This window comes from Thermobia domestica, chromosome 8, assembly GCF_964235325.1.
Source record: "Thermobia domestica chromosome 8, izTheDome1.hap1.1, whole genome shotgun sequence".
Lineage (NCBI taxonomy): Eukaryota > Metazoa > Arthropoda > Insecta > Zygentoma > Lepismatidae > Thermobia > Thermobia domestica.
In genome coordinates, this window is record NC_137461.1 from 160,229,538 (window position 1) to 160,256,656 (window position 27,119).

The 27,119-nt window shown below is 36.7% G+C and overlaps 1 protein-coding gene across 1 annotated transcript in view; it reads left to right on the forward strand.

Annotated features, from left to right (window-relative positions):
* Positions 1–577: 577 nt before the first annotated feature.
* Positions 578–27,119, forward strand: part of LOC145693317 (alpha-tocopherol transfer protein-like) — a 105,041-nt gene continuing 78,499 nt past the window's right edge. Inside the window, exon 1 of the mRNA XM_081769196.1 lies at positions 578–815. The gene's annotated coding sequence lies outside the window, so the exon portion shown is untranslated. The remainder of the gene's footprint in view (positions 816–27,119) is intronic.

The window sequence follows — 27,119 nt, forward strand, 5'->3', positions numbered from 1 at the left end:
ACTAGAGCGCTTATCTCTGGTGCATGGGGTCCCTGGTTCGATCCCCGGCGAAGTAAGCTTGTGATGGACAACATAGGGTTTTCTGGGGGTACCTCCGCTTCCTTCCACTTTCTCATTCCACCATTTCTTTCATCAAGGTTCACTTGCTTTAATCATCGTCTCCCTTAGCCTAAAGGGCATAACGTGGGACGTTAAACTTAAATATTTCATTTGACAATGACCTGTAATAGTATTTGAAAAAAGAATTGGAAGTGATACATCGCGTAAAGAACAAGAAATTATAATCATAGTTACTGTATGTAATAGGGATTCCCAGATGAGTAATCACTGTAAAGAAAACTACTATGTTGTAGCGGAAATATGAGGAGAAGTAATTTGTCGTAGTAGGACAGGTCTTGATAAAGAATACAGATGAATAAATTTTTAAAAAATAAATACAATAATTAAAAGGGATAAAAAAAATGAAACGAGAAATAAGAAGGAAAAACACGCTGACATTACATCATTAATGACGTTGCAAGCAGGTCTAACTCTTTTTTTCCTTTCTGTGTTTATGCCTGGAAGACATGTGCTCAGTTTGCCGGGCCATGATCTTTCTTTCTCCGGCTGCGCTATGTTCCAAGGTCAGCTGGTTGAGTTTATCTGTAGCTGATTTTACTCTTTGGACGGTCAAATTGCAAACAGCTCTCACCTGAGACGGAGCGATTGGTTTTGGTTTAAAACGTGTCTATTTACTGTTGATTCTAGTTGTGAAGTTTTATTGTTGTGTTAGTTCAGCGAAGAGAAGTTGTCTCCTCAGGTTGATATCGGTACAGGTAAGTTTTTACTGAGTTATTCTTTCGAGTAATTAATGTAAAATTGATTTCATCTTTGATTAATGAAAGCTACAAAGGAAAGTACAAATAGGTTCCCGTCCCCATATGTATGGAAATGAGATGGGACTGTACTCCTCTCATGGGAAATTTACAGACAGTAAGTAAGAATAAAGTGAACGGTAAGATACGACAGATTTAAGGAAGTTCGCTTTCTCTCATACGTAAACTTTCACTTTTTCCAACTTCTTATTTTCTGTGGACTTTATCTTTTGTTTATAAAGGTATCAGCACTTTATACAACAAGAGCTGAGTTTATTTTAACACCCCTTTGAGGAGCGAGGCTATATGAGACGAGACCTACTGATTAACGTGGAATCCGTATCACATGAGCTCCCGCCGGGAATCGAACCCGCGTCTCCCCAGCAAAGGCACAATTTATATACAACAAGAGTAGTTTGATTACTATTACGAAATACAATTGACAGTCAACTTTTGAGTGTTCGTATAACCCAACTAAATTAAGTTTAGTAATTTAAGGCAGGTGGGCCCAGTGGCGGATCTAGAAGGTGAAAACTGGGGGGAGCAGCCAGAACCCAGGCTATGATAGGTATATCATGAGTTTAGTTTAACTTTCAAAAATATATAAATAACAGGGTAATAGTTAAGAACAGCTACTTCTCATCTCCCGTGCACGAGGATACATCTTACTGTTGCACTACCTAAACACCCTAAGTACAAGGGCAAGAACTCAGTCTATTACCTACTTTTTAACATCCTAGATAGTCAATGAATAATGCCTGAAAGTATGGCGTTTCTCGTCCTTCCCTAAATGGGAAGTACGGCTCCTTAACTATAACCAATAAGAGCTTAAATTATTTTTGTTACCCAAAATACTGGGGAGGCCTAGCCTCCTGGTCCGGGTCCATAATGGCTTTTATAGTTCTGTATTTTTTCTATTTATACTTTTATTGATTTATATACGCCCTTCTAACTTTTAAACTAATAGACAAAAAAGTACCTAAATTTTGTACCATGCAAATATCGTCAGGAGGACATTGATTGGCAAACGCTATGATTCCATTAGGTTAACAGTGTTGCCAACACAATATAGTTATATTTTAAAAAAAAAGTAACACTACGTCACGTTATTGTATATTTCAGATCTACATGTTAAACAGTATCGGATTAATTATTCATTGTTGCCAACTAAAGTCGCTACAATATCTTAAATTTATAAATTTTGGTGCCCTCTATAACAATAACAACCCACATGAGACGGAGGGGCAATAGTCATCAAATGTACTCTAGTGTCAGGTGCTGTGATCATGATATGACTGACTTCGAATGAATAGAAACGAAGGTACAAGGGATTCAAAATTTGACTTGTTTCAAAAGTCTTTATTTTGTAAAACTGCTTAGATAAATACTACATTCAATTGCATCGATGGCTTTCAATAGATGAGATCATAATGCTGTTTAGAGTAACTTGATATCTCAAACAGTTCTGGAGATTTAGTAAAGATATTTGTCAAGGTTTCAATGCTGCTTAAAGTTATGTAATTCCGAAAACTTATCACACCTACCAAATAATATTGTTGTAATGCCATACAAACAAAATAAATCAAAAAGATTTTTTTTTTTTTTTAGTTACAAAAATACGCTATTTTAACAAATACGTTTATCAAATTTTACCATTTTTTCTTATCCCCAGAATGGTTTGAGACAACAAATTGCTGTAAACGGCATTATGATACTTATGCTTATTGAAACCCAGCTACATAATTGGATGTGACTTTTATCTCAAACCTTTCCTGAAATTAAGCTCTCGTGCAGTTTTGCTATGCGGATCCATAGTATAAGTAGTAGTAGGAGGAAGAATAGTAGTAGTAGGAACGGGTTAGATGCTCCGCAGGGATTCGTTGAGTTCTGTTCTCGACATAAACTGGGCCAAATTAAATACTTCCTCAAATTTTTCCGCACATTTTACAATATGTGGATCTGTATAGTAAAACTGCACCGAAGCTCTTTGAAAAAGGGTCAAATTATCAATTCCTTGTAACTTTGTTTCCACTAAATACATCATATGATGACCGTAAGACTTTGGGTATGCATTATCCCGCCCATGTCACTTGGCGTGATCACTGTTGTAGAACCCTTCAAAATTTGGTTGATTCTCGATGTTTATGATAACTAGTGCCCTTAGTGTGCAACACCTTTAGTTTGCAATAAATATGAAATTGTATGGTTTCGTTTTCATGTTGGAAATATGTAATAACCTGATATAGTGCCGTTTGAAAAATACTACTTTGATTTGACAACATTGTTAATTTGGTGGTTTAGCAGGGTGTGTGAAACAAAGTCCCCTGTTGATGTTTGCTTGTACCAACTTACTTCGTTGGAGAATCACCACTTCTTTCTTCTAGTAGAAAAAGATTTATAAATAGTTTTGACCATGCATTGTTTAATACTGCTGTAAAAATTGCGTTCGGGTTGCTGTTTGTATACACCTCCGTTTGTTTTTTCTTATGCTTATTTTCATTCCTTTTACTGTGATTTATTTCTTGTTTCAATCTGTTTAAGAGATAGGCCTATAGGATGAATTTCCACTAGTTTTGTGACAGGAAGCTACTTTGTGCAGCAAAAAATTAATATGAGTACTTATAGCTACAACTGAGGAGAGTAGTAACAACGGTTTCATGCGTGTAACCTTCGTCTTCTAATGGTAAATACAGCTTCCTTACAATGTGCAGAAAGACAGCGCCATTGGATATATATATATATAATATCATACATTTCTGTTTCATACATAGCCCCTCATTCTAACGCTAAATTCTCTCTTCTAAAGACAGTAGAAATGATAAAGTTTGGTGAAGCAATTTCACATTATTTTTATGTTAGTAGCAGTTAAGTAGCTTTTGTTTTATACGTATCCTACTATTTTCACTTTTTTCATAACCCAAACTAGTTATTGATAACTGCCTACACAAGGCTAAGTCTTTTGTTCGGAAAATATATGATACACTTATTTGTTTAGTCCTTCCCGCTGGTCTTGACCCGACTACGGTAAGTCCCATAATTTTGGAGCTATGAACCTTCATATTTCATTTTCTCATGTTTTCGGTAGCCTATAACTCCGAAAGGAAGCATTTGTGGTCCCAGGTTGGTCTATTTTTTCGTCTTATCTTGGTGTCAGAAATCACCTCCCAAACGTTGTCGATGTTGTTTTGAAACACCCTATATATATATATAATTCAACACATAAGAAACCCAGATCATGTTGCATTCACACTCCAATATGGAGTGAGAATGCAACGTGATCTAGGTTTCTTATGTGTTATATTACCACTTGTACATCAAATAGAATCAATTTTGTAGCTAGTGCAACAGTAAGAAGTATCGTCGTGCACGAAATATGCGTTCAATTGCCTAAGTACAAGGGCACTACACAAACATATATTATTAAGAACAAGGGCACTACACAAACGTATATATTAAGTACAAGGGCCACATTTAGAAATGCAACGAAAAGGAGAATAACGCCCAGGAAGCATTCATTTTCACATACCTCAAATGATTGGAGGATATAATCTACCCACTTCCAACAGGAAGTTGTGAAACCGCGTTGTGGGGGGATACTTTTTTTTGAAAAGAAAGGAGGCCAGATGTCCCACGAAATGGTGTCTTTTGTTTCCATATCGCGGAATGCTGTCCTTCGCGTCTCGCCACAACCGCTCGATATTTTGCGTATGAGCGCCAGTTTCAGGATCTACGAAATTCAAGCTATGATTCACGCTGAAGTGCTGAAATCCAACCTCAGTCAACCTATCGTATGACTTCCAGCAGTCGCTATGAATGGTTGTACCAGGTTTCACCCACTGTTGAAGAACGCTTAACAGCTCTTCAGCACTTCGGTTCTTGACGACACACATGAATACATTGCCAGAACCAACCTCATAACCTCCAAAAACCCATGTGCCATCGATCACACGACCGCAGTGATTTTTGCGTTTCCCGAACTTGGACTCATCTATCTGAACTGTTATTCCTGGACCCCCAAGTTTAGTAGAGGAATCCATAGCCCAGCAAACACAAACCTCACGACAAAAGCTAAACCAATCGACACATGTGGGTTTGGAAATATTCAGATTCATAGTAGCATTACTGATGTTTGGACGACTATTCAAACACCAGTAACCCATAAGGCGCGTCACCGTTAAAAAATCGAGTTTAGCCCTAGAAAAAAACGTTCCCTTGAAAAGTGAAGAGGAAAAGGAGCACTTCGTCTTCCTCTTCGAATTTCCAATGAAACGTGTTTTCTGACAACGAAACACATTCCTTTCCTTACAAAAAACCGCATCCCTACAACATTTGGAACATAACTTACCTAAAGGAAGTACGCCATGGTGCTGCAAAAGTTTTATACACTCATCTATCCTTTGTTTGACAGTAATTTCCACTATGGCATACTCTGAGAAGGAGCATTCAGAGCACGCCGGCATGCACATGAGGATACCACCCGCCATTTCCTTTGTCTTCTTGCTCTTCTTCTTACAGACTACACCTGTCGCCACCTACATCAATGCGCACACGCACAGTTCCATTCATGACGTGGCATCGAACATTTGAAAAGCGCAAAACGCCTATGTAAACACAGAACGTTGACAACACAACGAGAGCGGAATACACACACGTCTTCTTTAATTTCAAATCACTCATTAACTAATTAAAATTGGGTATATTACCAACTTTTTAAGTAGGTAGATATTCAATGAATAATTCCTGAAAGTATGGCGTTTCTCGTCCTTCCCTAAATGGGAAGTACGGCTCCTTAACTATAACCAATTTTTCGTACGCCACTACCACATTAGGTTCCGTCTAATAAAAAATCAGTAATGAAAAGGAATGTTAAATCCAATCAGTTTAATCAAATGTAATGGTGCAGCAGACATTTGCTATTTCTGTGAGGTTCTTTGTGATTATATTCTGACCACATGATTGTATTAAGTTCTCACAAATTTAATTTTTGAGGTAAATGAAGTAGAGAATGTGTATGGGAATTGAAATGTTGTTGCAAGATTGGAAGGAAAACGGATTAATAAGAGTGAATGTAAAGTTGATTGCAAAATATGACCCCAAGTATAGAAGGGATATCATATAGTATCAAGTATACTAGTAAAGTATGAGAGGTTTAGCTTATGAATTACAAGAACATGTCTTATCAGAATTGTAAACACTTCACGTAACGCGTACAATTTAAATAATAAAATGTTTTATGGTGCATGTAATAATAAACAGTAGTCAATATTATAGAAAAAATAATGTATTATGTTTTTATTTTTATCTTACATGTTTGTAATTTGTTTTAAATGGTTTCCAAGCAAGTTGAAATACACGATAATATCAATGAAGCTAAGAAAACTACATGAAATGCTTTTCAATCATGTATGACATTTATGTTTCATGGGAAGTTTTATTGACTATATGACTATGTAGCTAGGCGTGAAAAAGTTGTGAAGACAACACATAGCTTCAAGTATGACAAAAAGTATGTCAATATTTTGTCGCCCACCATAATGCCTCAGCGAGAAAAAAATCACAATTTGCATATTAAACATTTTCATTCTGGCAATTTTCTACTTTGACGTGGTTTATTGGCCGTTATCAACAAACAATTATTGGTTTTACCAATAGATTTCATAGTGCGAATATGCAAGGGTATCCACAAGAAAATGGAGGAATATTTTATGAAATTACTAGAGGAAATACTTAAACATTAGAAAACAAAAAATTTGCATAAAAAACGTGTAATTGATCATCAATAATATGTTTTCACTAAGTCTGTACGTAGAGAGAAAGATGTAGATCAAAACCAACCTCTGAGCAAGTTTAAAGTACCATTCTGACCAGTGTAATGCGTAATGTGCATCTTGAGAGAACTTACACCCATGGCATATACCTGTTGTGTTCTCATTCTGAATAAATCAGTGCTGCTGAATAAGGTTCGGCTAAATTCATTACTTTACTCATCCCTAATTAATCTCTTCAGTGAATTTCGAATGCTGTAAATTTAAAATCTTCTCACATCTTTTTTTCTTTTTTAAGCAACCAGTTTGTAAAAATTAATAAGGAAATTTATATTTGTAACTTGTATGAAATCACTCTTACCCGGGATGTACTTGAACCTGAACCCACAAAGTGGGGGTGATGTATATATTTCTTGAAAGCTTGGAACTAGGTAAGATCAAAACCGGTTATCAAAATTAGAGAGGTCTCATGCATTCCGCTTGGGGGCAGCACTTTATTCACTTTTATTAAAATCTTTAAGCGTATCTATAAAGTCTGTTGTCACCCCGAAAAATCTGAAATAGTGAGACAGATATGAAAACTGAAAAACATATCTTTCATCATTTCAAAAGTACAGCGTTATCAAGGTAAAATAAATAAATGGTCCCAGGGTCCCCCACAGAGTCTCAGACGGGGTCCAACTCAAAATTTTTAAATGGAAAAGGGGGTCAACTTCCATATCGTATGAAAGTTGGTATTGAATGAAAGAAGATAAATCAAGTCTCCACTTTCTACGATAAGCCTGTGCAAAATAGCGGTGGGTCAAAATATCAACACAATCTTCATTGCAGTCTATGGCCACTGATATGAATCTGAAACGGTGGGATAGGTGAAAAAAACAAAAACACGGATATGTTATTATTTCAAACGTATAATTATTCAAAATAATAAAAAAAATGTTCCAGGTTCCCTCGCAGGGTCCCGGACGGGGTCCAATTCAAAATGTTGAAATGGGAAAGGGGTTCAAGTTAAGTATCGTATGAAAAGCCGATGTGAAGTGAAAGATGAAAGAAGTCTCGACTCTTGATGATAAGCCTGTGCAAAATGGCAGTGAGTCAAAATGTCAACATAAGTGTCCTTAAAAAGGCTATGCCCATTGCTATTAATCTGAAACGGTGAGACAGGTGTAAAACAAACAAACAAACTATAATGTTTCAACACGCTTGTGTTGACATTTTTCACCCACTGCCATTTTGCACAGGCTTATTATCAAGAGTCGAGACTTCTTTCACCTTTCACTCCACATCGGCTTTTCATACGATACTCAACTTGAACCCCTTTCCCATTTCAACATTTTGAGTTGGACCCCGTCTGGGACCCTGCGAGAGAACCTGGAACTTTTTTTTTTACTTTGAATCATTATACATTTTAAATAATAACATATCCGTGTTTGTTTTTTTCACCTATCCCACCGTTTCAGATTAATATCATTTGCCACAGACATTGCAATGAAAATTGTGTTGATATTTTGACCCACCGCTATTTTGCACAGCCTTATCGTAGAGAGTCGAGACTTGATTTATCTTCTTTCATTCAATACCAACTTTCATACGATATGGAAGTTGAACTCCCTTTCCATTTAAAAATTTTGAGTTGGACCCCGTCTGAGACTCTGTGGGGGACCCTGGGACCATTTATTTATTTTACCTTGATAACGTTGTACTTTTGAAATGATGAAAGATATGTTTTTCAGTTTTCATATCTGTCTCACTATTTCAGATTTTTCGGGGTGACAACGAACTTGATAGACACGCTTCAAGATCTTAATAAAAATGAATAAAGTGCTGCCCCCAAGCGGAATGCATGAGACCTCTCCAATTTTGGTAACCGGTTTTGATCTCACCATGACCCAAGCTTTCAAGAAATATATACATCACCCCCACTTTGTGGGTTCAGGTTCAAGTACATCCCTAGTTAGTGATACTTCCACTTGAAAGGAAAAGATAATAGGATAGATAGTTTACAAAAAAAAAAAAAAAAGTTAGGGCAGTGTCTGAAAATAAATTGTATTCTCTTAGATAATAATACAAGATAAAGGTGGAAACTGAAATTAAGAGAAGTAACTTGTAACTCAAAAGTGAACACCAGTAAGTAAAATGAGAGAGAGTAAAAATGAAGAAGTAAAGTGATATTAACAATAACTTATCCATTAAAGAATATTACTTTTTCAACAACACAGTGCTGTCTGAAATTGTAATGCTATCTTAGTTGAACATATTATTATTATTATTATTATTATTAATAATAATAATAATAATAATAGATGACAAGTAGTAAATATTAAAGATAGGAAGGGTTAGATTAGGAAACCCTAAGATTTGGAAGCAGAAAAGGGAACATTTAACTAGGGATGGCTACAAAGTTCCGGTTCCGACGGAACCGGTTCCGCGAGGAACCGGTTCTCGGAGATCCGGTTTTCAGAACCGGTTTCGGACCTGGATCCGAAAACCCGGTTCCGGAACCGTATCTTAGGAACCGGTTCCAGACCTGGATCCGAAAACCCGGTTCCAGAACCGGATCTTAAGAACCGGTTCCAGATCTGGATCTGAAAACCCGGTTCCAGAACCGGATCTTAGGAACCGGTTCCACATCTGGTTCTGAAAACCCGGTTCCAGAACCGGATCTTAGGAACCGGTTCCAGACCTGGATCCGAAAGCCCCCAAAGACCCGTAAAGGAGACATAAAGTTCACCTTCAAAAACAATGCAAAGAGGACCATGCGCTTGTGCCTTCCCCGCCCAGACCCGTTTGTGCCCCCAGAAAAAATTTTTGGTCCACTAGTGGGTGTTTAGCCAAATGAGTTGGCCAGTTTGCCTGTTTAACCAATGAGTTTGCCAGTTACCCAGTTTATTTAGCCAAATGAGATAAGCTGCCGCCGCCTGGGCGCCTGCCTGTCGCTTCCACCATTTCATCTAGCATACTGTTCACAGCTTGCCAGCAGCTCGGGTTTAGCGTAGGGATGGTCACAAAGTTTCTGTTCCAGCGGAACCGGTTCCACGAGGAACCGGTTCTAGACCTGGATCCGAAGAACCGGTTCTAGACCTGGATCCGAAAAACCGGTTCCAGACCTGGATCCGAAAAACCGGTTCCGGAACCGGATCTTCTAGAACCGGATTCGTTCAGACCCGAAAACCGGTTCCACCAGGAACCGGTTCTGGCCATCCCTACATTTTACACGGAACACAAGCAGAGTGTCGGGGCTACGGTGGCTCAGTGGTTGAACTTTCATCTCTGGTGCATGGGGTCCTCGGTTCGGTCCCAGATCGCACCAAGTGAACTTTGTGGTGGACAAACACCGTATACGTGGGTTTTCTCGGGGTTCTCCCGTTTCCTCCCACTTTCTTCATTCCACCATCTCATTTCTCGTCACCGTCTCCTTTGGCCTAGCCGGCATAATCGTGGGACGTGAAACTTAGTGATTTCATTTCATTTTACAAGCACTCTCTCGATTTTAAAAGTTAATTTATAGTTGGTACATTATAACCTGCAACCTAGCCAACTCTTAATCAGTACCTGACACAATCTAAGTGAAGTGTCTGCTCAACCTGACAAACCAGAAGAATTGAAATTTGAGAGGGGCTTCTGGAACCCGGCACTTCATGATTGTACATGTTTTTTTTTTTTTTTTCCCTCAACATTCGCTGTAAATTGGGACTTCAAGATAACCTAGCCTTTCTTATGAATAACGCATAAATAACGCATTGTGAAAATTGCGCAACAGTTACTGACTTGAAGTGACGGTATCGAAACTTATATATTTAAAAAAAAAGTTATTTTTTTATTTTGTATTTGTGACTGAATTTGCATTTTAAATACAAATCAAGAACAAAATGAAGCAGTTAATATAAATATAAGCAGTTTGAATATAAACATTTTGTAGATGAGTTAAAATATTCAGAGAAGTGATTTAGAACCAGGATTCTTGCATTAAGAAATAGTAGTTAATGTTTATAGACATGGTTCAAGAACTTTTCTTCGAGACAGTGGGGATTTAATATACTTTTACGTTGAGTCTATCAGCATTAAAGAGTAATACTATATTTCTTGTAGTATCTAATCGTTCAAACGCCACATTAATTTTTCTGAGAATAAAACCTCCCACTTAGACACATTTTATTATGTACAATTCAAAGGAAAATAATAATGTAAAGCATTATTTTAAATAATAGCATAACACTAAACATTAATAACGTTTAAAAAATATCCCACAACGTTTTATTCATAGTCTGCTTTTGTTTCAGGATACAACGTTTTATATTTTCATTACGTTTCCATACATAAGACGCTACTTTTTCACTCCCTTCAATGTTTAGGAAAGTTATTATTATTATCATTATTATTATTATTATTATTATTATTATTATTATTATTATTATTATTATTATTATTATTATTACAATTAGATCATGCATTTTCTATTGAATGAAAAACAAAATGCCAACTTCCGAAATAGACCGGAAGAAATATATACCTAGGTACGTATAGTATATGTAATAGCCCACATTTAAAAATACTTCATAATTATCATTTTTTCCACTGTAAATACAAGCAGTGGATTAGTGTTGCCACGAGACGAGACATTTCTCGTGTCTCGTCTCGTCTCGTAAACGAGACGAGACACGAGACGGGACAGAACCCTCTTAGACGAGACACGAGACGAGACAGACTACTTGTCCCGTCTCGAAAACGAGACGAGACGGGACGTCTCGTAAAATGTCTCGTCTCGTCTCGTGTCTCGAAAATGAAAACGCTGGCGGGAATGGCCAAGATTGAAATTGCCAATGGTCATATAGATTGCAAAAGGAAAATCCCCTTTGTGAGAAAACATGTTGAAAAGCCTTCATAGAAAAGTGTCCTCTGGCTATTGAATGAAACAATCGTGATACATGAGCTTCCAGGAATATCATCCTTAATGTCTTGTCCCCAATTCCCCTTGCTGTAAACTGAGGAATTCTCGTTTTTTTTTTTTTTTTTTCTATTTCTGGCTGGAATGATGACAAACAAAATCAAAGACAGGGAAGATTTTTATAAGGTCAAGAAACCGAACTACCACCACCATCTATTCAATTTGAAAACTGGGTAAGGTCTACACTTGTCTTTATTCTCTGGTGGCGGTATTCTTTTTGCTATATGAACCGAAAACGGCAATTGAAGTATGTCATCTTGTAACTAAAATTTTGTCTTCTCTCTCTCTCTCTCTCTCTCTCTCACACACACACACACATACACACACACACACACACACACACATAAAAACACACTTTTGCCATTTTACCAATCGCTCGCTTATTATACAGCAGTCATGTTGTAAAATTCACCTCTTCGTTTGGAAGGCGGGAGGACGACAAAGGAAGCAAAGATATTATCGACGAACCCTTCAAATTCTTTGCTTTCAGCAAATTTATGATACTAATAGTAACACTTTAGGTAAAGAAGTTTTACAGGGGGACCTTCGTTTGGTTAGGCGGAAATGTTTGATCTGACCAGAGTGCGAAATTGCCCTCTGCTTCCGTGTTGAAAGGAGGGGAATACTTCCCTTTCCTAGTGAATAATATTCATTAGGACCTGAATTATCTTCAGAAATTGTTTCTTACAGGCGCATAAAACCTCTCGAACTTGATAAGTGTAAAGAACATTTGGTATAATATTCATGGAACTCCGTTGAAAGCAGAAAATATCATGAGAATGATCAAAATTCGAACATTGAAGAACATAATTAACAGAAAAGAAATAGGATACCCAAACCATATTTTTAAACCTGCTATAAAATGTATATCCTATATTTTTACTAATTCCTTACTCCCATGAAAGTATCCTGGGGAGGATATTCTCTCCATTTTTTTCAGACTGAAATCCTTTTATCCCGTAGGCCTACGATTTCCCCCCCTGACACAGTACGAAAAAACAAATGTTGTTAAAATCCATACACATGACCCTTCCGGGACTCAACCCGGGGCCTTCAAGCCGATGGTCTATTGCCGCAGACCGCTCGGCTTGGTATAAAGATGTACGTTGTATGATTGCGAATAGATCCCGACAATATAAGGAACTTTAATCCAAAATGGCCACCCAAAAATCAACTTTTTTTTTTTTTTTTTTTTTTTTTTTTTTTTTTTTAGTCATTAGCTAATCTGGGTGTACTGTCATGAGTTTGTTACACAAACGGGGCAAGCACCACATAGTAGCACACACCCCGCGGTTATGGGAACAGATTTGAACCATGGAGGTGAAGACTGGCCCCAAGCATTCTTTCGTCCGATGTGTCGTTCAGCTCCCATTACTATGGCACTTTAAGTAGACCTTAGTGTGCAGTAACATATAAAATTTCAATCAAATACTTTCCATTACTCAAATTATTTGGTTCCGAGCTTTTTTTTTTTTTTTAAATAATAATTGCAACAAATCTAAATATGCTAAAATTGAAAGTAGTTTTTGGATTGTTATGGGTTAACACTGTGAAACCTAAAGGCTGGAATATATGAAATCAAAGTGTAGACACATATCTATCTCTGTATTTATCTATACATCTTTCCATCTCTCTCTCTGTATATATATATATATATATATATATATATATATATATACAGACAGTATAAAGCAAGTGGGCTGATAGTATACGATAGTGTCGGGGATGATGACACCTTTACATCGAACTTTGCTTGTCGTGTAAACATTATTTAACATTAGTGTCTTCATCTTCGACGTACCTATATGAGCAATTTACTGTATATTCATGTATTGAAACTGGTGAAACAAATTTCAATGTTTTAGAATGTAAAAAAAAAAGAAGCCAGGGTCGGGAAGCCTCAGACAACTAACAGCAGAGATATATTATCTTCTAAACTATTTGTCCTTGCCTTGTGAGCTTATTTGAATTTATTTTTAAGACCTTTAGGCAACTTTGGCCGAATGGATAATGATGGGAAAATTAGTGGAATGAAGAAAGTGGTAGGATACTAGACAACTTCGAGAAAACACACACATTCAAAAAATGAAATGAAATGAAATGAAGTGAAATCTTTGAGTTTTACGTCCCACGATTATGCCGGTTAGGCTAAAGGAGACAGTGATGATGAGTAATAAATGAAATGGTGGAATGAAAAAGTGGGAGGAAACGGGAGAACCCCGAGAAAACCCACGCACACGGTGTTTGTCCACCACAAAGTTCACCTGGCGGGACTGGGATCGAACCCGAGACCCCAAGCACAAGAGGTGAACGCTCTTCCACTGAGCCACCGCGGTCCCCACACACATTCAATGTTTGTCCACCACAAAGCTCCCATGGCACTAACCGAGATCGAACCGACTACCACATACACCAGAGGTGAAGGCTTCATGGTGTAGCTACCGTGACATTTCTTGTCTTGTGTGTTCTGGGTAATACTTGTAACTTACAAGGGAAGAGAGGGAGATTATATATCGAAGTGGAAGATGGTTTATATACCAATGGGAAGCACTAATGACGCCTATTACAGAACTGTAATAAAAATTTTCCGAATGCATATACTATGCGAGTTATATGGATATATAGAGTGTCCAGATAATCCGTTACCACCCCTTGAAATCGCAAACGATAAGACAGATGCCAAAATTGGAAAACATGTGTTTGATCATTTTAAAAGTACAACGTATCAAAGCAAAAATTCTTGTCACAAGTCCACCCGCAGTGTACTGGGCGGGATCCAACTCAAATATTACAAAAGGTAAGGGGGTCAAGTAGCATATCGTTCGAAACTTCTTGGGAAATGAAAGAAGACGGAACAAGTCTCAATACTCTAAAATTACCTTGTGCAAAATGGCGGCCGGTCAAACTGTCAGCAAAAACGTCATTGTAAAGTCGATGGCCACCCCCAAAAAAATGGTGAGGCAAATGTCAAAACAGGAAAACATGTGTTTCATCATTTCAAAAGTACAATGATTGGAAGTAAAAATATTTGTCTCAGGGTCCTCCACAGTGTTCCAGGCGGGGTCATGTTCAAATTGTTCAAATGGCAAGGGAGGTCAAGTAGCACATCGTTTAAAGCTGTTATTAAATGAAAGCAGATAGAACAAGCATGGACGCTCTACGATAATACTGTGCAAACATCTTGCATTTTAGTTGTTCTTTCTGTAACCGGGTTTTAGTTTATTTTCACTTTAATTCTTGTACTCAACGGAAAGAAAGGAAATGCCCCTACTGTGAGATTCTGCTCTTTGAGCCCAATAATATCTAAATAAAAAAAATAATAAAATAAAAGCAAATTAAGACATAAAGAAAAGAAACGACAACATTTGACATCTTTGAGTATAGAACTGACTAGTTAACATATAATGTACTTCCACGAACATAAATAAGTAGAGGTTGGAGCCATCAGAAGTAAAGACTCTTACCTCTACTTATTTATGTTTATGACTGCACAACAGTGGTACTTATGCTCGTTATCTGGTTTATCAATTATAAAATGATTCAAACGAAAGAATTCCTTGCACCAGGAAGAGTAAATACGTACAAATGTCTCAGAATGAAAACAAGTGCCGATTGCAAAATGGAAAGTGAACGTGCTCAGAAAATCGAAATGAAGATGTACATTTTGACCGGCCGCCATTTTACACAGGGTAATTTTAGAGGATCGAGACTTGTTCCGTATTCTTTTATTTCTCAACAGCTTTATTTGACCATATTTGCCATTTGAAAATTTTGAGTAGGACCCCGTCTGGAACCTTGTGGAGGACCCTGGGACAAACATTTTTACTTTCAATTATTGTACTTTTGAAAAGATGACACACATCTTTTTCTTTTTTGACATCTGTCTTACCGCTTCAGTTTTTTTTCTTTCTTTGAAGGGTGGCCATAGACTTTACAATGACGTTTTTGCTGACAGTTTGACCGGCCGCCATTTTGCACAGGGTAATTTTAGAGAGTTGGGACTTGTTCATCTTCTTTCATTTCCCAAGAAGTTTCGAACGATATACTAATTCACCCCCTTACCTTTTGTAATTTTTGAGTTGGATCCCGCCTGGGACTGCCTGGCCCTGGGACAACAATGTTTGCTCTGATACATTGTACTTTTATAATGATCAAAAACGTGTTTTCTAGTTTTGGCATCTGTCTCATCGTTTGCGATTTCAAGGGGTGGAAATGGATTTTCTGGACACCCTGTATATTCATATAGCTCGCACAGTATATGCATTCGGAAAATTTTTATTACAGTTTTGTAATAGGCGTCATTAGTGCTTTCGATTGGTATATAAACCATCTTCCACTTCGATATATAATCTCCCTCTCTTCCCTTGTTAGTTGTATCTTGATTAGCATGGTACAGCCTGCTACATTTTACATTCGTTCCCATGGCATGCTGCCATATTTTTACGAAACAAGACGAGACAGACGAGACGAGACGGGACGGGACGGGACAGAACCTCTCGAGACGAGACATGAGACGGGACGAGCACATTTTTTCGAGACGAGACACGAGACGGGACATGCTTTGCACGAGACGAGACAGCCTAAAGTCTCGTCTCGTCTCGTCTCGTGGCAACACTACAGTGGATCTAGAAGGTAATAACTGGGAGGCCAGCCAGAATTCAGAGTATAATAAGTATAACATGAGTACTATAAACTTTCAAAAGTATATACATAATAGCTTCAATTGTTTTCGTCACTCAAAAAAACTAGGGGAGGCTAGCCCCCTCCCCGACCCCAGGATAAATCCGCCACTGATTGTGACAAAATAGTATTATTTTCCTCGTGTGATATGAACTGCATTCCGAATAGCTGAAACTAAAGAATGAACTACTTCCAATTGTAACTTGCCGCGTAAGTAAAGACTATGTTTCACTATGTTTTTTTGAACACTACAGTTGTCCATTTTATCCTTTTCGTAGAACTATCTTTATTATTGAGCATAATTTACCCAAGCAAAAAAGATTCTTGGTGTTGTAAATACAACGTGTTTCGATTTCACAATAAAGACCATGGGTGGAGAGGTATTTTTCTTCGAATCGATTTGAAAATGTTTTTTTTTTTTTAATTATTTGCTAGTCAACATTTTCTTACTAACATTAGGTGAACTCTTTGTGTACCGGTACTCAATCACAATATATATATATATATATATATATATATATAATAACAGCACAACCAGTTTCGTTAGTGTGGTGAAATCCTTTCATTATATGGTTACAACTTGAAACCTTGAACGAGTTCAACTGGCAAGTTTTAACTTCTTTTGCTCCTAGTGCTTCCCAGGCCTTATTCTATGCAAGCCTTCGCAAGAATGAATATATATATATATATATATATATATATATATATATATATATATATATATATATATACGGATCATTACATGCTAAAATCGCTTTTAATTAGTACACCGTTTATCGCAAACTAAAACTTACATATTGTGTTGCGTTGACACAAACCACGGAATTCCCAATAGCTACTTATTTCATTGAGCTAAAAGCTAAGTTCATAACCTTTAAATGCGTTATATGACATCTCACTTGTTTCGATCACCCCGATTATGAGCTTGCTTTTCATTAGCCTTGTACTATATATAGGTTTGTTTATTTTCAATATTACGTAATCATTATTATACTATGTAAGTTCTGGAATTCGAATTTGAACTGTGTTAGTTAGATTTTACACTTGTCCTTACATAATAAAGCTAAGAATATTATTACTAGCCCAAAGAATAATAGCATTACTGAAAGACAGATGGAACAAATTTGTGTCCTCCCTGTTACGTTAGTTAAGGTGTTAGGTTGGCTATGGCAAGCAGAATCGACTACAGCGAGACAGAATCGAGTCTCGCCTCATGTTGGCCATGAGTACATTTTATTCTATAATTAATCTCATCTCATTATCATTATCTCATTATTATATACATACAGAGCCATAGCTAGAGATTTCAGCGCCCTGGGCAAAGTAGAATTCGTCGTCCACTTACACACACACACACACCAAGCATCTTCTTCCTCCTTTCTCCTCTTTGCATTTGTTATGTTATGTTGAGTTTTTATCAAGCTGCTTGGACAGACCATTGCAACAGCCGAAAGTGATCGATAGGTATTCTTTTACAAATAAGAGCTGTTATCAAGAGGCGTACTTTGGACTTTTTGTTAAACTTGACGAAACTACCTTTGGTTGGTATACAGATCCGCTTGGAAACACAATTATGAAAATTTACAGTACAACTATTTGTAACGTTTCATACTATCGATAAGAAATGAAATTTCAATACATTAAGAACTATGTGCTTTTAAAATGTTCAAAACGGGTAACAGTCTTAATTTCCAGTAATAATTGTAAACTTTTGTAATTTTATTCTATACCACACAAATAGCATTTAATTTCGATTCTTTTAATATCAACAATTTAAACGGCTTGAATTTGTTAATTATAAACTTTCTTTTATTACTCTTAAGGGTCGGTGGTGTGCTATTGTTGTTTTAAATGTACATTTCCCAATAGAAGATAAGAATGACGATATAAAAGACACTTTTTAAGAAGCATCATCACGGGTATTCGACAAAGTCCTCGCGATACCATATGCAAATTCTATTGGAGGATTTCAATGCGAAAATTGGGCGACAGGATATTTTCAAACCTGTTAGGGAAAGAAAATCTGCGTAAGGAAAGTAATGACGGCGTTATTTTTGTGAACTTTGGAACATACAAAACCCTTATCGTGAAGAACACAAAACTCCCACATTGCGACGTTCATCAATACACATGGATCACGGTAGATAGAATAACACACAATCAAATTGGTCACGTTTAGTAGATAGAAGACAGTCTAGCATTCGCGATGTTCGCTCTTTCAGAGGACCCGACTAAGACACTGATCATTATCTGGTAACAGCGATAATAAGAGAGATTGTCGTTAAATAAAGAGAATATTCAACATCTGAAAATGGAGAGAATTAGTTTAAAGAAATTAGAGGAGAATCAGGCGCGAGAAGAATATCAGATTAAAGTGTAATAGATTCTCGTTTTTGGAAGGTTTTGAGAGCACTAATGTTGAGGATACTTGGGTACAAATTAAGGATAGCATTGAAATCTCATCAAGAGAAAAATCGGGGCACGCGAAAATACGTAGGAGCAAACCACGGTTCGACCAGGAATGCAAAAAACTAACAGAGAAGGGAAAATACGCGAAACTGAGTTGGCTACAAAATCCGAACGATATAACTACGCTAAATTTCGTTGACATCAAACGAAAAACTTCCAAAATGTTTAGAAGAGAGAAACAGATTTTTTGAAAATTTAAATTAATGAACTTGAAGATCTAGTAAAAGAAAAAATTCGAGACATGTTCAAGGGCATCAACGAATTTAAGAAAGGGTATCAATCTTGCGCGTGTATATTAAAGAGCGACGACGGAACAATTCTTACTGATACAGACAACATCTTGAATAGATGGAAAAATTTCTTTGACGATTTCTTAATACACAGCCAAAAACTAACGTTCGTGGAGAAAGGGAAATGCACAGCAGAATCATGTTTAAGAACCTAGCCGAACAGAAGTAGAAATTGCTATAAAGAAATTAAAGAAACACAAATCTCCGAGAGTAGACGAAATTTCGGCTGAGTTAATTTTCGCTAGGGAACAAAATTGTGGAACGAGATACACAAACTCATTCTCCTTATCTGGAACAAGGAGGAATTACCACAAGAGTGGAAAGAATGAATTAATGTTCCAATTCACAAGAAAGGCGACAAAGCAGATTGTAGTGATTATTAACACATCTCTCAAACATTTTATTAGCAAGATTGATCTCATACGCTGACGAAATTATTGGAGATTATCAGTGTGGATTTAGACGAAATCAATCAACTATGGACCACATATTCACCATTCGACAAATTTTTAAAAATAAATGGTAATACAATACCCCGGTACATCAATTAATTATTGATTTTAGAAAGATTTATGATTTTATTAGGTAATAAATATTATAAAACATTCTTGCGGAATTTGAAATTACGAGAAAGCTTGTTAAATTAATTACAATCTGTTTAAACGAATCCTAAAATGAAGTCCGAGTAGGAAAATTGTTGTTCACGAGTTTCCTCGCCGAGAATAACCTTAAACAAGGAGATGCGTTGCTGATATTATTATTCAACTTCATTCTGGAGTACGCTATAAGGAAAATCAAAGATAGCAACGAGGGTCTAAAGCCGAATGGTATTCACCAGGCTATGGCGTATGCTGATGATGTAAATCTGATAGGAGAACATTAGAAAGAAATGCAGATATTATTAAATGGTTGCAGATTTGGAAGTAAATGCAGAAAAAACTAAATGCATGGAAGGTAATTGGGATGGTAATAATGCAAATTATGGATGCGTTAAAGTATCAAATAATGCTTTCGATAAAGTGGATACTTTCAAGCATGTAGGATCAATATTAACAGACCAAAATTATATCCACGAAGAAATTAAATTTCGACTGAAAGCAGGGAATACGTATTATACAATTCACAATCTTTTGTCGTCGCGAATTCTGTCACGGACTTTGAAGCTCAAAATATATAGAACGATAATAATGCCTGTATTGTTGCAAATATCTGAGAATAAAATCCTGAGACGAATATTCGGACCAAGAAGAACGGCAATCGGAAATGGCGGAAACTTCATAACGAGGAACTGCACGGGGCGCTGTGTTTTTTATTATTTTCCGGCACCTATTCTTTCTTGTTGCTCGTTCGGCACCCCCTTGCTATCCTACGTCCGGGGCCACCGCCCCGCTCGCCTCCCTCTAGCTACGGCTCATATATATATATATACAGTATTTATTTATTCATTTATTTATTATAGTGATTAGCGCAAGAGTCTTGCACAAGTACCGGCACTACTTGAATTCTTTTATAGAATTTAAAAAGTAAAGGGAAAAAATCACTTGAATTGCTTGGCCTCAAGATTATAATTTCTTGGCTTCAAGATTACAGAATTTCTTGGCTTCGTAATCTTTCACTTGAATTCCTTGGCTTTAGTAAAAATGCCACTGGAGTGAATGTGTTCCCAGTAGTTTATGCAATCCGTGTGAATCGATCTGCCCCTGTTTGCATATAGCTACAGTATGCCATTTTCTGAATGGGTTGTTTACGTTTTCTGTGGTTATTACTAGTTTTCAAGTCACACAGGTGTCATTTTGCGGCATTTTGTGTGTGTGTGTGTGGACAGACAGTGTGCGTGGGTTATCTCGGTGTTTTCCTGTTTCCTCCTACTTTCTTCAGTCCACCACTTCATTCATTTCCCATCATCGCCGTCTCCCTTAGCCTTGGTGCATAACTTGAAACGTTGAACTAGATATTTTCTTTTAGAAACTAAAGGGAATGTAGTATTGAACATCGGTAATTCCGGACCCGATAGGTGTCAACTACATGCCATTCTGTCATTATTGGCAGGTCACTTGCTGCAACTGAGAAGCTCCGATGTACGGTGGTCCTCAGCTAGTCTCTTCGTCTTGACGTAGCAATTTTCTGTTTTAATACCTTCCTTCAACTGCAGTCTCCTTTGTCCCCTCAATCTCTTTCCTTCCACCATGCACTCTAGCACGAGCCTCATAATGCAGTTCCTCCTCAGTTAATGTCCCAACCAGTTCCTCTTCCTCGTTTTAATTACATCTAAAATTCTTTTCTCCCCTACTGCTACTATTTCTAACAACTTTTCATTCTTTTTCCGTTCAATCCAGCTAATTCCTCCTCAGTCAATGTCCCAACCAGTTCCTTTTCCTCGTTTTAATTACATCTAAAATTCTTTTCCCCCCTACTGCTACTATTTCTAACAACTTTTCATTCTTTTTCCATTCAATCCAGCTAATTCCTCCTCAGTCAATGTCCCAACCAGTTCCTTTTCCTCGTTTTAATTACATCTAAAATTCTTTTCTCCCCTACTGCTACTATTTCTAACAACTTCTCATTCTTTTTCCATTCAATCCAGCTAATTCTCTACTTTTTCCCACCTCTATGCATACGTTTCGAAAGCGTCAGAGTTTTTCATTGCTTTTGCGTAATGTCCATGTTTCTCCCCATAGAGTGCATATTCGAATCAGTTTAATAAAATCTCAATATTTAATTGGACATTTGTACAATACAGAGATTAGCTAATCGTGTTTGAAAAGAAAAAAAAAAGTCTGACGCCTTTAGAATGTAAAAATAATTTTGCAATTCATAGTCTTTCAGTAATCTGTGCTGTCTTGATTTTCTTTCGTACGTCTGACGGGTATCCTCCTCAGTTTGGGAACAAGTGAAGTATTGGATCTGTTTAAAGATATTAAAAAATATTACGAAACGTTGTGTTTTATCTTATAAGTAGTGAAAGGTGGGCACCCATTAAAAAAAAAAAAAAAATATAGATCACCGGCTACGTTGTACACTATCATTATACTTACACGAAGGTAAACTATATTACATTTAGAAACATACATTGTCTTTCCGTTACTATTTTCGCAGAATTTGTTATCCTTATATCCAGAGTAAAATTTACCTATGAAAGCATAAAATTTCTTAAAAGCAAGACTTGCAAGACTTGCATTTGTTCATCTCTCTCTCTCTCTCTCTCTCTCTCTCTATATATATATATATATATATATATATATATATATATATATATATATATATATATATATCTTTTACACACTAGAGATCATAACTCTGACAAGGGAACATCTTATATTGATAGTAGCATTGCCCAATCAAAAAAGTCCAATCGATAGAGGAGTGAAGAAAAATGAGAAATCCAAAGCTTTACCCAGAAACACAGGAGATACAGAGGAAAGAAGAATCTAGAATCATGTGAAGATAGCAATGCAAAAGATACACTGATGTAGAAAGAACTTCAAAATGATTAAAGTAATCAAAATTACATTTACACAACAATATAGTAAACAAACATTGTACCCATAGACATGCTCAACATCATCATATGTAATGCAGTGTTGCCAACTGAACACAAAATGAAGTTTTGTTAAATGGCAAGGAACGCAAATTATAACATCTTGAAAATCGACACTGTGGTTCGTCCCTATTTTCGAACTTGATTACATTCTTGTTTGTGGGCTCATATTTTGGTTCTAACTAGTTCGAATCGTGTACTGTATGTCTCTTCTACATCCAAAATTCATATAGGAATTCATATAAGCCTATCCTCAAACGTTGGCAACACAGTACATCAAGACTTCACAAGTATGATTCTACTCGTAATTAGATTTTCCAGATGTTATAATTTGTGTTCCGCACCATTTAACAAAACTTCATTTTGTGCTCAGTTGGCAACACTACATTACATATGATGATATTGAGCATGTCTGTGCGTACAATGTTTGTTTACTATACTGTTATGTAAATGTAATTTTGATTTCTTTAATCATTTTGAAGTTCTTTCTGTGTCAGTGTATCTTTTGCGTTGCTTTCTTCACATTATTCTATATCCTTCTTTCCCCTGTATCTCCTGTGTTTCTGGGTGTTGGCCCGTAAAACTTTGGATTTCTCACTTTTCTTCATTCCTCTATCAATTGGGCAATGCTACTATCAATATAAGATGTTTCCTTGTGAGACATAAATAGCTTCATCATAAACAATTAAGGTTCCTGAACAATCCAAATGGTTTACTGTTTTGGCAATCCTCATATATCTCACAAGTCCACTTCCACTTCTTCAAGCACACATTTCCGCTCCTATTCAGATCTATTTGTCGTGTGACGCCAGCATCACTATTTATTCATTGAAACTGAGACCACAGAACTCAGATCTACCACATCATAAATATTTAGTTTTCGTCGGAAATCAAATTGGAGCAGCTTGGAAGAAATTATTTTTCGAAAATATTCTTGAAGTGAGTTTCACATGAACTACATAAACATGTTCTATATATACAGCAAATGTGATAATTGGTGTCATTTATCGTACTGTTCTGCAGGCCGGTAGCCAGCCCAAAAATATAGTGGGGTCGTTAGAAGTTATGGGACACCCGATCCAACCACATTATAGTTCATCACCATATTTTACTTCATTTGCAAGCCTACTGTCAAATTTTAGGAAGACAGTAAATTTTTAGAGGGGGTGGCCCTCTAGACCCCCGTGGATACGGACCTGCTGCTCTGCTTGTAATTGTACAGATAATTTATACTGGAATTATAAGATCATCCGTTTTTATGTATGTCCTATCGCGGCTACCTGAACTTGTGAAATTTTGGTTGGTTGATTTGGAAGTTAGTGTTCCGTTCACCATCAAGACTATGTGAGACGTTGATCTACATCTTAACAAGGAATCCCGACTACACAGATCCCATCGGGAATCGAACCCAGATCTCTCACCCCGAAAGCGCGTACGATAACTGTAAGCCACGAGGGAGATAAAATTTTGTAATATGTAAATTTTGTCTCACACAGCTTGACACTGCGCAACTCTTAATGGTAGCAAAATTCATCTATTGTGCGAATATGTGAAACCATTCCTTTTGATTCGCGACTGGTGTTAGTATGACCCTGTGGACAGATCAGTATGCTGATGAACAGGATCAGACATGTCTATCGCTAGATCTAAGCCATGTATGTTTGTTCGAACCGAGGGTTGATAGCGTGATTGAGCTCTTAATCACTTAACTACAGGGTCCCTGCAGTTCGTATACTTCTTTAAGTGAATATAAGGCATAAAGTTATGATAAATTGACACGGGAAGGTCCCACAAGTTGTCGCTAAAATCTGATTGCCACACAGCACATCTGAGAAAGCATCATGGGAAATGAAAATGAGCAAAATTTAAGGTGCTACGGACCAAAAGGATAGGAGCTCACAGGGGTTCAAAATTTGAATATCCAAAAAATTATATCATGGAATTATGTACATTTAAAGTAAATATCTTAAAAACCGTTAAAGCAATCAGAACAAAAGGTGCACAATATAATGAGAACAAAATGCCCTATCGAAAACCATAAGCAGTGTTGCAATAGGTGAAACAGTGTTGTCAATTCAGAATAAAAATATTTTGTTTGAAATAGCACTATATACAAGTGTGCACACATTTAAAATGGACTATTATCGCTAAATATAATAGTGAAGTGTAGTGGTACAGTGTTGCACACGGTTGGAGCTACATGTGCTGAAATACAATGGAGAAGTCTGATAATGGCAACAGATGGTAATAAAGGAATCTGGGTCTCATGTTATAAATTTAGTTCAAATGCATAACACCGATAGTATAACATAGTAAAATGTTAGCAGTGTCACAAAATATTGATGCATTTGAAAAACGAAATTGAGTGATGCCAATTTTACGTCAGCTACGAAGCTATTTAGGACGGGATTTATAGTGTAAAGTGGGATCCGGACCACTATGAAAGAGTAAGATAACAATAAAATGTAAGGTGAAAAGTACAACAAAAGCATGTCCGAGGCGAGATTGAAACCCGCGATCCCTAATATTTCGGTTGTCTCACCCTCTATACCACATGGCTATCTGGGCCAACTAAAATCGAAATGAGGTAATAATAAAATAATTATATTTCCAATGTGAATATGCTAATATTACAGTGTACAAACATAATCATATGGTATGTAGGAGAGGAAGTAAGAGAATATGTCACTTAACATGAAAGACATAAACCAAGAAAGTACTCTTCCAAATATTGATAAGAAAATCTGGAGAACCAGTTTACAGAATTTAAAAAAAAAAAAAAAAAAAAAAAAACACGTATCATTTTGTTATTGGGAGTTGTCTGCTTATTTACCGGGGCTACAGAATTATAATGCAAAACCCTTGCTTTTTTCTAATACATTCCCATATTACCCTCTGTTGCCATGTATCAGACTTTTCCATTATACATTTTCAGCACATGTATCTCCAACAATGTGCAACACTGTACCACTATACTTCACTGTTATGTTTAATATGGTAAGTTGGCAACACTGTTTGTAGTTTTCTATAGGATATTTTGTTCTCATTATATTCTGCAACTTTTGTTTGGATTGCTTGAACAGCTTTCAAAATATTTACTTTAAACGTACATAATTCCATGATATAATTTTTTTGGATATTCAAATTTTGAAGCCCCGTAGCTCTTATCCTTCTGGTCCGTAGTATCTTAAATTTTGCTCATTTTCATTTCTCATGATGTTCTCTCCGATGCGCTGTGTGACAATCCGATTTTAGCGACAACTTATGGGACCTTCCCGTGTGAGAATTCCTAAATTACATAATACATTTCACGTAAATTTACCAAACCTAGGAAAATAGTTATTTAAGTGTCTAAGAAAGAAGGAAGAGTACAAGCTGGTTTATGTAGTGTACTCGGCTTTAAATACCTAACAACATCGTGGCCTATCTGTCAACTAAACTTTCTGTAACAGTGTAGATCAACGTGAACCCGAAAGGAATCTTTTCTAAATACCAGTAGGTATGAGAAAAATGATTGATATTATGCTTCTGTTAGTGACTAAATTAAGCATTCATGTGTAAACTAGCTGCAATTCGTAATTGCAAAATGTGAAACAAACCCTAACATCTTAGATTATTCGAATACAAATGTAATATGAGTTACGAAATAAAGTATGTTGAAAGTGGAGAGAATAAATCACGTTAAACCAGTTTTACTTTGAAATATTTGTCGGTGTAAAACTGTTGAGGTGGCAATGTTAAGAGGAAACTCGCTTAGTTCACGGGTCATTTACCTTGGATTTGCTTCTGCGACAAGAATATTATTTCTCAAGTCTAACCTTGTTATTACGACGCATGTAATTTCATCACCGTTCCACTTCTGGTAGGTTGTTAACGGTTAAATGAAGACAGTTGATTTCGAACTCTTAGAATAGTAAACTCAATCAAATGGACTCATCACTGCCTTTTTTTCTTCGCTATATGCAAAAGTAGGCTTATTTTTTCATGTGATACACGTATATGTTATTTTGTTGTTTCCAGTTTTCACAAAATACGCGCAACGACTCCTGCTATAGAATAATATTATACATATCGGGTGTTCTGAAAATGGCGCCCACGGACCACAGAGCATTATTCTATAAGTCAAAGCAAAAAATACATATATTTGTATACCTTACGAGTACTTGTCTGGAGAGACAAATTGCAGTATGTGGCAGCGTCGTAAATAAAGAACTATAGATTACATCTACCAATTTATGAAATAGTTATATCGATTCTTTCAAGCTGGTAGCTAAAGTTGATATTGATTGACACTAGCATCACTTATTAGTGTAGCAATCGATTCAACTGCTGGTTGTATTCGTAGAATAATGCTAATTGTTCTAACAAGGAGAAAGCAGACTTTAGTAAATCAACTTCGGGACCATTTTTCACGAGGTACAGTAGTAGTGCACATTTAAAGTGTTAATATTACAAACGAGGAGAACGCAATAGCCAAAAGTAGCGGAGAAAATGGGTCTTAAAGTTTTCGACTCGCCGCATATATCGTACTGCGCGGAAAGTTATCAACTGGCAGCGTGGAAGAGTGAGGAATATCTG